This window comes from Salminus brasiliensis, chromosome 4, assembly GCF_030463535.1.
Source record: "Salminus brasiliensis chromosome 4, fSalBra1.hap2, whole genome shotgun sequence".
Classification (NCBI taxonomy): Eukaryota; Metazoa; Chordata; class Actinopteri; order Characiformes; family Bryconidae; genus Salminus; species Salminus brasiliensis.
Window position 1 is genome coordinate 48,133,358 of NC_132881.1, and position 8,477 is coordinate 48,141,834.

The following is an 8,477-nucleotide window of genomic DNA, read 5'->3' on the forward strand; positions in this document are numbered from 1 at the left end:
TGTGTGTGTATGTATGTGTGTGTGTGTGTGTGTGTGTGTTTACCAAGGGTCTGAGAGTTTAAGATAAACGACCATGTGTTCCAGTCCTGTGTGGCCAATCAAAAATACCTGACCAGCCAAAGCGTGCAGGCCCGTCCCCTCAGTCACGGCCCACTGCGCCTCTCTCACGCTCCAAACAGCCATCCATCAACCAGAGGCTTCAACACACACCAAAATAAAACCCCAAAGAAACTACCTTTCATCATTAGGTCAGCACACACACCGCCTATAGCTCCATACATCACACACACATACCCCCCCACACACACACACACACACACACACAGCACAGAGACTTCTCCAGTTCACTGTGTTTCCTCTGAAGCACTGAGGTGCAGTACGGAAACACCCACGACTCCCGCGTTTGGGCTGAGGAGAAAATGTGCAAAATTAATTTCCTTTCTTTTGCGGTTAAAAACAGCCCCCACGAGTCCAGAGCTTCTGTTTAAAGAGGAATTTCACTGACCGTTTCTGTATTTACCATTTAATTATGCGGGAATTCTGATCCAACCCATTCAGAGCGGATTTGGTGAGAAGCGCTCCGTTCTAGAGAAACGTACCCAGTCAGAACTGTTCACAATGGTGGTAAATGGAACCAGACAGCTAAAGAATGTACTGCCTCCCTAAAAGCTCCCTCACACAAACGACTTACACCAAATGGTCATGAATACACTGTCTGGTGCATGAGACACTGTTTTTCCCTGATTTCTGAAAAGATTTGTGGTCTAAAACATACTTTTTAAATTCCATTTATGGTGGAGGGATACACACAGGGAGTTCTAAGGCAAAATAGTCCCCAAAGCGATTGCACTTGCTCAGCTTCGCCACTATTTCACCATCATCAATATCATATATAATATATAATACATGTGTAGGTTCACTGGTCAATTTGGATAGTAAATAAAATGACTGTATTTGAGTTGTAGTCATGGCGACAGACGTCTGATTCCATTCACCACCACTGTAAAGAAATTTAAGCTGGTCTTTGATGGTCAGGGTGGTCGAAAAGCTGGTCATCCAGGTGAAGACGAACCCTGTACTGGAAAAAGCAAGCTAGTTAACCAGCTCTTGACCAGTATAGTGTGTGTTGCATGTGATCTTGGTCATGCTGGTCATACTGGTTGGTCAGCTTGTCAGGTTGATCATGCTTGTAGACCAGCTAAACCATCAACAAAAAAACATACCTTAACCAGGTTGACCAGCTTGAGCTGGCCAGGGTTAGTATTTTGTAGGCCTTGTTGACTGCCACACGCTGCACATTTGTCATATTTATAAATTACAACACTTATATTTACACTGAAGCCGTATTTCAAAGCCGCTCCTACAAAAGAGCTTTACAAAAGATCTCCTTCTTGTCTCTGATCAAGGCTATGTATCTTTATTAGCCCTACTCGACCTCAGTGCCGCCTTTGATACAATAGATCACACTATTCTACTAGAAAGATTAGAAAAAACGTTTGGAATCACAGGAACAGCTATCAGTTCATAAAGGTAAAAGATTTATCTTCAAATTACACAGAAGTAAGATATGGAGTTCCGCAAGGCTCTATTCTAGGACCGCTATTATTTACAGTATACATGTTCCCACTGAGCTCAGTTATAAGCAGACATGGTGGTAATTTCCATTGTTATGCAGATGATACACAGCTCTATATATCAGACACTAGAAAGAAAATATCAGACTTAATGATGTTAGACTTGGCTGATGCTTCCATTATTCCTGGTCTAGCAGCTAAAAATCTTGGCGTCATATTCGACTCAGATTTATCATTTGAGCATATAGCTATATATGCTATATAATATTTAATATACAGTGGGGAAAAAAGTATTTAGTCAGTCACCAATTGTGCAAGTTCTCCCACTTAAAAAAATGAGAGAGGCTGTAATTGACATCATAAGTAGACTCAACTATGAGAGACAAAATGAGAAAAACAATCTGAAAATCACATTGTCGGATTTTTAAAGAATTTATTTGCAAATAATGGTAGAAAATAAGTATTTGGTCAATAACAAAAGTTCATCTCAATACTTTGTTATATATCCTTTGTTGGCAATGACAGAGGTCAAACGTTTTCTGTAAGTCTTCACAAGGTTGGCTCACACCGTTGCTGGTATGTTGGCCCATTCCTCCATGCAGATCTCCTCTAGAGCAGTGATGTTTTGGGGCTGTCGGCGGCAACACGGACTTTCAACTCCCTCCAAAGGTTTTCTATGGGGTTGAGATCTGGAGACTGGCTAGGCCACTCCAGGACCTTGAAATGCTTCTTACGAAGCCACTCCTTTGTTGCCCTGGCAGTGTGCTTGGGATCATTGTCATGCTGAAAGACCCAGCCACGTTTCATCTTCAATGCCCTTGCTGATGGAAGGAGGTTTGCACTCAAAATCTCACAATACATGACCCCATTCATTCTTTCATGTACACGGACCAGTCGTCCTAGTCCCTTTGCAGAGAAACAGCCCCAAAGCATGATGTTGCCACCCCCATGCTTCACAGTTGGTATGGTGTTCTTTGGATGCAACTACAAGTTGTGTTTGTACCAAACAGTTCTACTTTGGTTTCATCTGACCATTAGACATTCTCCCAAAACTCTTCCAGAACATTCAAATGCTCTCTAGCAAACTTCAGACGTGCCCGGATATGTACTGGCTTAAGCAGGGGAACACGTCTGGCACTGCAAGAGTCCCTGGCGGCGTAGTGTGTTACTGACGGTAGCCTTTGTAACGTTGGTTCCAGCTTTCTGCAGGTCAGTCACTAGGCCCCTCCGTGTAGTTCTGGGATTTTTGCTCACCGTTCTTGTGATCATTTTGACCCCACAGGCTGAGATCTTGGGCTGAGATCTTGCGTGGAGCCCCTGATGGAGGGAGATTAGCAGTGGTCTTGTAGGTCTCCCATTTTCTGATTATTGCTCCACAGTAGATTTCCTCACACCAAGCTGCTGCCTATTGCAGATTCAGTCTTCCCAAGAAGTTACAGGTCTGTGACAGACAGAAATCTTGCTTGTTTGTAGGCGACCAAATACTTATTTTCTACCATTATTTGCAAATAAATTCTTTAAACATGACAATGTGATTTTCCGATTTTTTTTTCTCATTTTGTCTCTCATAGTTGAGTCTACCTATGATGTCAATTACAGCCTCTCTCATCTTTTTAAGTGGGAGAACTTGCACAATTGGTGACTGACTACATACTTTTTTCCCCACTGTATGTATATATATTTAACATATAGCCAATTAGCAGGACAGCCTTTATGCAGCTTAGGAACATCTCCAAACGAAGAAACTCCTCATCACTACAGGATGCAGAAAAGCTAGTACACGCTTTTATTACCTCAAGGCTGGATTACTGTAACGCACTACTGTCAGGTTGTTCCAGCAGGAACAGTCTTGGCTTTGTAGGCCAGAGTCAGGGATCTGAATCTACAGCTACAGCAAGCCAGTGAAGAGAAGGTAGCAGAGCAGTTACACGGCTGAATATTAATTTACACATATACATTTTATTTAATCAAGAGCAACACCGTAGCAACCACCCAGCATCACCATACAAACATAGAAACCCCCTGGAATACCATAGCAACTCTGGAATAACCTTCCAGATAATGTTCGGGACTCAGACACAGTCTCAGTCTTTAAATCTAGGCTGAAACTCATCTGTTTAGTTTAGCTTTTGGTAATTAATGTTTCCCCTTAGTAAAGGTTGCAGGTTCAGGGGTTCACAGACACAGGGAATTGTAGTACACTGAGATGCTGGAGCTGTCATCTCACTGCTTACACGCAATCACTCAGGTTTGTGGACGGTGGAGCAGATGGACGCTAGTGTTTCAGGGAGCTCCCATGTCTGTGTTACCTTCTGGCTCTCTCCTTTTAATTAGGCTGTTATAGTCAGACCAGCCGGAGTCGTCAGACACACTCTGATACTGCTCAACATTCTCTGATCTCTATTAAATCCTCTCAGAACCCAGCCCAACCTGCTGGAAGACTGCCCGCTGAGGTCCCCTCTACCTGCGTCCAACCAGCAGATTTTTATTTGTAGTTATTTATTTTTTTACAGTGAGCGACTCTGCTGTTCGGACACCCAGGGGAAGTCCGTTCCACCACTTCGGTGCAGGACAGTAAAAAGTCTGGACGCTCGTCTTCCGTGGATCTTAAAGGATGGCGGGTCGAGCCGAGCCGTACTTGAAGCTGGAAGGGCTCTTGGTGCAGATCGGCTTTTGACCATCGCCATCAAGTACGGAGGGGCTGGCTGGTCCTGTCTTGGCTTTGTAGGCCAGAGTCAGGGTCTGAATCTACAGCAACATGAAGTCAGTGAAGAGAAGGTAGCAGAGCAGTTACACGGCTGAATATTAATATACACATATACTTTTTATTTAATCAAGAGCAACACCATAGCAACCACCCAGCATCACCATACAAACATAAAAACCCCCTGGAATACCATAGCAACCACCCAGCATCACCACACAATCATAGAAACCCCCTGGAATACCATAGCAACCGCCTAGCAAAAAAACAAGCCCAATTTAGCCTAATTAATCTAGTCAAATGAATTCAGCAGTGCAGGTCATCTGACCAGGGCTGACCAGAGGATGTGGCAATTTCCAACAGGACTCAAAGGCAGCACGAGCGCCGGGCTTGAAATGTGGCCGTAGCTGAAAAACCCTGGCGCTGCTGCTGCTGCAGACGACGGCCCCTGCAGGTTTGGATCTTGGCTGCAGCCCAAAAGGCCTTTCTCCGCCCCAGTCCGCCTGGAGCTCCAGACTCGGCCTCCGGAGCCGGCAGGAGGACGAGGGGAAGCTCATTAAAGAGCCGAGCCGGGATAAATGGGTTTTCCAGAAGATTCCGTTTCATCGTCTGAGCGCAACAACGTCCCCCTCGGCAGAGCAGAACATCCATCACGTTCAGTGTTTACGAGGCGGGCGGAACAGTAAAGCAGGGCCTCGCGGTGGGAGGATTAGACGACATGGGGGACAGCGGTCAGACCTGGCCGCGTCCACACCTGTCCACCTGTCCCTCAGGCTCACCTCCAGGGTAAAATCACACCGCTGAATCCCTGCCAGCCTCCATTAAAGCAGGCCACAAATGCACCATCATATGGTTGTGTAACATCACATGTGTGTGTCCTTGCGTGTTACAGGACTCCAGACAACCATGACTGCACGCAAATGTCCATAAAACTCGGTTCTTTAATCGGTTTGGGCCAAAAACGTTAAAGGGGTAGTTTAACAAAAGACTAAATTTACACAGCCCCCTCCCACAGCCCATCTCCACCCCAGCCAAAACACAGTCAGTGTCTAACGTCCCATTTCCTTACTTTTACATTGGACCGAAGCGGCTAATGTAGCTAACAGGTAATGGAACCCAATAGTCACCAACTGGCCAATGGCGCTAACTTACTAATAGAGTAATAACTCTAGCCTTAAAAAGTCTACCGGCATTAAATATACTCTACATGTCCAAATGTTTGTGGACACCCCTTCTAATGATTGCACTCAGCTGTTTTAAGTTTCACCCACTGCATATTGCCAATAGAATAGGACTCACTGGAGCAGATAAACATAAACCTATTGGCCAAACCACTGGCCACTTTATTAGAAACACCTACCCTTGTAAGTCATCTCACTGGCCACTTCAATGGAAACACCTAGCTTGCACTTTCACTCACTGGACACTTTATTAGAAACCCCTACCCTTGTGATTCCTCTCACTGGCCACTTTATTAGAAACCCCTACCCTTGTGATTCTTCTGACTGGCCACTTTATTAGAAACCCCTACCCTTGTGATTCCGCTCACTGGCCACTTTATTAGAAACCCCTACCCTTGTGATTCCGCTCACTGGCCACTTTATTAGAAACACCTACCCTTGTGATTCTTCTCACTGGCCACTTTATTAGAAACACCTACCCTTGTGATTCTTCTCACTGGCCACTTTATTAGAAACACCTACCCTTGTGATTCTTCTCACTGGCCACTTTATTAGAAACCCCTACCCTTGTGATTCCGCTCACTGGCCACTTTATTAGAAACCCCTACCCTTGTGATTCCGCTCACTGGCCACTTTATTAGAAACACCTACCCTTGTGATTCTTCTCACTGGCCACTTTATTAGAAGCCCCTACCCTTGTGATTCCTCTCACTGGCCACTTTATTAGAAACACCTACCCTTGTGACTGCTCTCACTTTAAGTTGCACCCACTATATATTGCCAATAGAATAGGACTCACTGGAGCAGATAAACATAAACCTATTGGCACCAGGTGCAATGCCAGGTGTGGGCTAAAGTGTTCTAAAGCCCCTCAGCATTGTTCTCTGGAATGATGGTGGTGGAGCTACATCCAGTACTTTTGGGATGAGTTGGGGATGATGAGGTAGGGTGATAATCATCATCAAACATCCTGAACTTACTAATAACGCTCTTATTGCTGAATGCAATCAAATCCTCACAGCAATGCTCCTCCAAAATCTAGTAGAACGTCTTCTCTGGACAGTGGAGAAAGATACTCCAACAAAAGCAGGATCAGCTATTTTAATAGCTTTGATTTCAGAAGAAATTATAAATGAGCAAGTGTCCCAATACTTTTGTCCAAATAGCATGGTTTGAGATACACTGAGTACATGGGCAATCACAGGCCATTCTGAGCGTGGCACCGCTCCAGAGGGCTAAGGTCATGGGTTCGATCCTGGTCACTGTCTATGAGGGGTTTCGCGCCTCCCAAAAACGCACGGTTGCTATAGTGACTGTAGGTGAGTGTGGGAGTGAATAGACGCGTGTGGTACCCTGCGATGGGCTGGTGCCCAGTTCAGGCGGTATTCCAGGCAGGCTCTTGACCCACTGTGACCCTGACCAGGAAGAGGAGGATAAGAAGATGGACTGATGGCTGAAGCTTGTGAAATTTGGGTCCTCCCCAGGTTTTCCACAGGATTTCAGTTTTAATGCTTTTATCCAATCATACACCTTAATCTCACACATATCCTCACAGCTCTTGAGCAACTGCACATTAGGGTCATGTATTAGATTACGGGCGGAACTTAATTATGCTGCGCCGAGGCCTGAAGTAGTGCGTGTTTGTTTTGTAATATAAGGTAATGCTCCTAAAGCCCCACCGCACTGCACATTTAGCTGTTTTCTCACCAACACACCCACTTTAAACTCACAAAGGGGTCGGTAATGAGCTGACGAGCTGACTCAGGTGTGTACAAATTGCAGCAGTGGGCTTCTTCAGAAGGAGGTCTTGATGTAGGTCAAGAATGAAGGCAAACAGAGTCAGAGAGGGTCTGTTTATTACACACCCACACCTAGTGCTTCAGCTTACTGGCCACTTTATTAGAAACACCTATGTTCTACTTCCACTCACTGGCCACTTAATTAGAAACACCTAGCTTGCGCTTCTGCTCACTGTCCACTTTATTGGAAACACTTAGCTTGCACTTCCTCTCACTGGCCACTTTATTAGAAACACCTATGTTCTACTGCCACTCACTGGCCACTTTATTTTCTGACAGATAGGAGACAGCAGGTGCGGCTGGGGAAGCACAATTCAGACCTCCGGACACTCAGTACTGGAGTCCCTCAGGGTTGTGTTCTTTCACCCCTTCTCTTCAGCCTCTACACTAATGATTGTGTCTCCAAAGATCCAGCTGTAAAGATCCTGAAATTTGCAGATGACTCCACTCTGGTGGGCCTCATAGCCAACGGTGATGAGTCTGCTTACAGAAAGGAAATTGAGCAGCTGGTGTCCTGGTGCAGCAACAACCACCTGCTGCTAAACACAGAAAAGACTGTAGAGATGGTGGTGGACTTCCGACGCAATCCACCCACCCTTCCCCCCCTCCGCATCAACAACACTGCAGTATCAATGGTGGAGTCACTCAAGTTCCTGGGCACCACCATTTCCAGAGACTTGAAATGGGAGAAAAACACCATCTCCATCATCAAGAAAGCTCAACAAAGAATGTACTTCTTGAGACAGCTCAAGAAATTCAACCTGCCACAGACCCTGATGATCCAGTTCTACACAGCGATCATCGAGTCCATTATCACAGCCTCCATAACTATCTGGTTTGGTTCCTCCACCTCACAAGAAAGAACCAAACTCCAGCGCATCATCAGGACAGCAGAGAGGATCATAGGATGTAACCTGCCATCACTTCAGCAGATCTACTCCAGCAGGATGAGGAAGCGGGCTGGCAAGATTACATCTGACCCCTCACATCCTGGACACCTCCTCTTCCAGACACTCCCCTCGGGTAGAAGACTGCGGTCCATCAAAACCAGCACAACACGTCATGCTAACAGCTTCTTCCCCAGAGCTGTAGCGCTCCTCAATCACAGTGGTCACCTCCCACTGTAAACCTCTAAACTTACAACTGAACTGTACCAAACCGGACTGAACAGTTATTTGCACTCTGCCTATTTTGCACTATGACTATTTGCACACCTGTA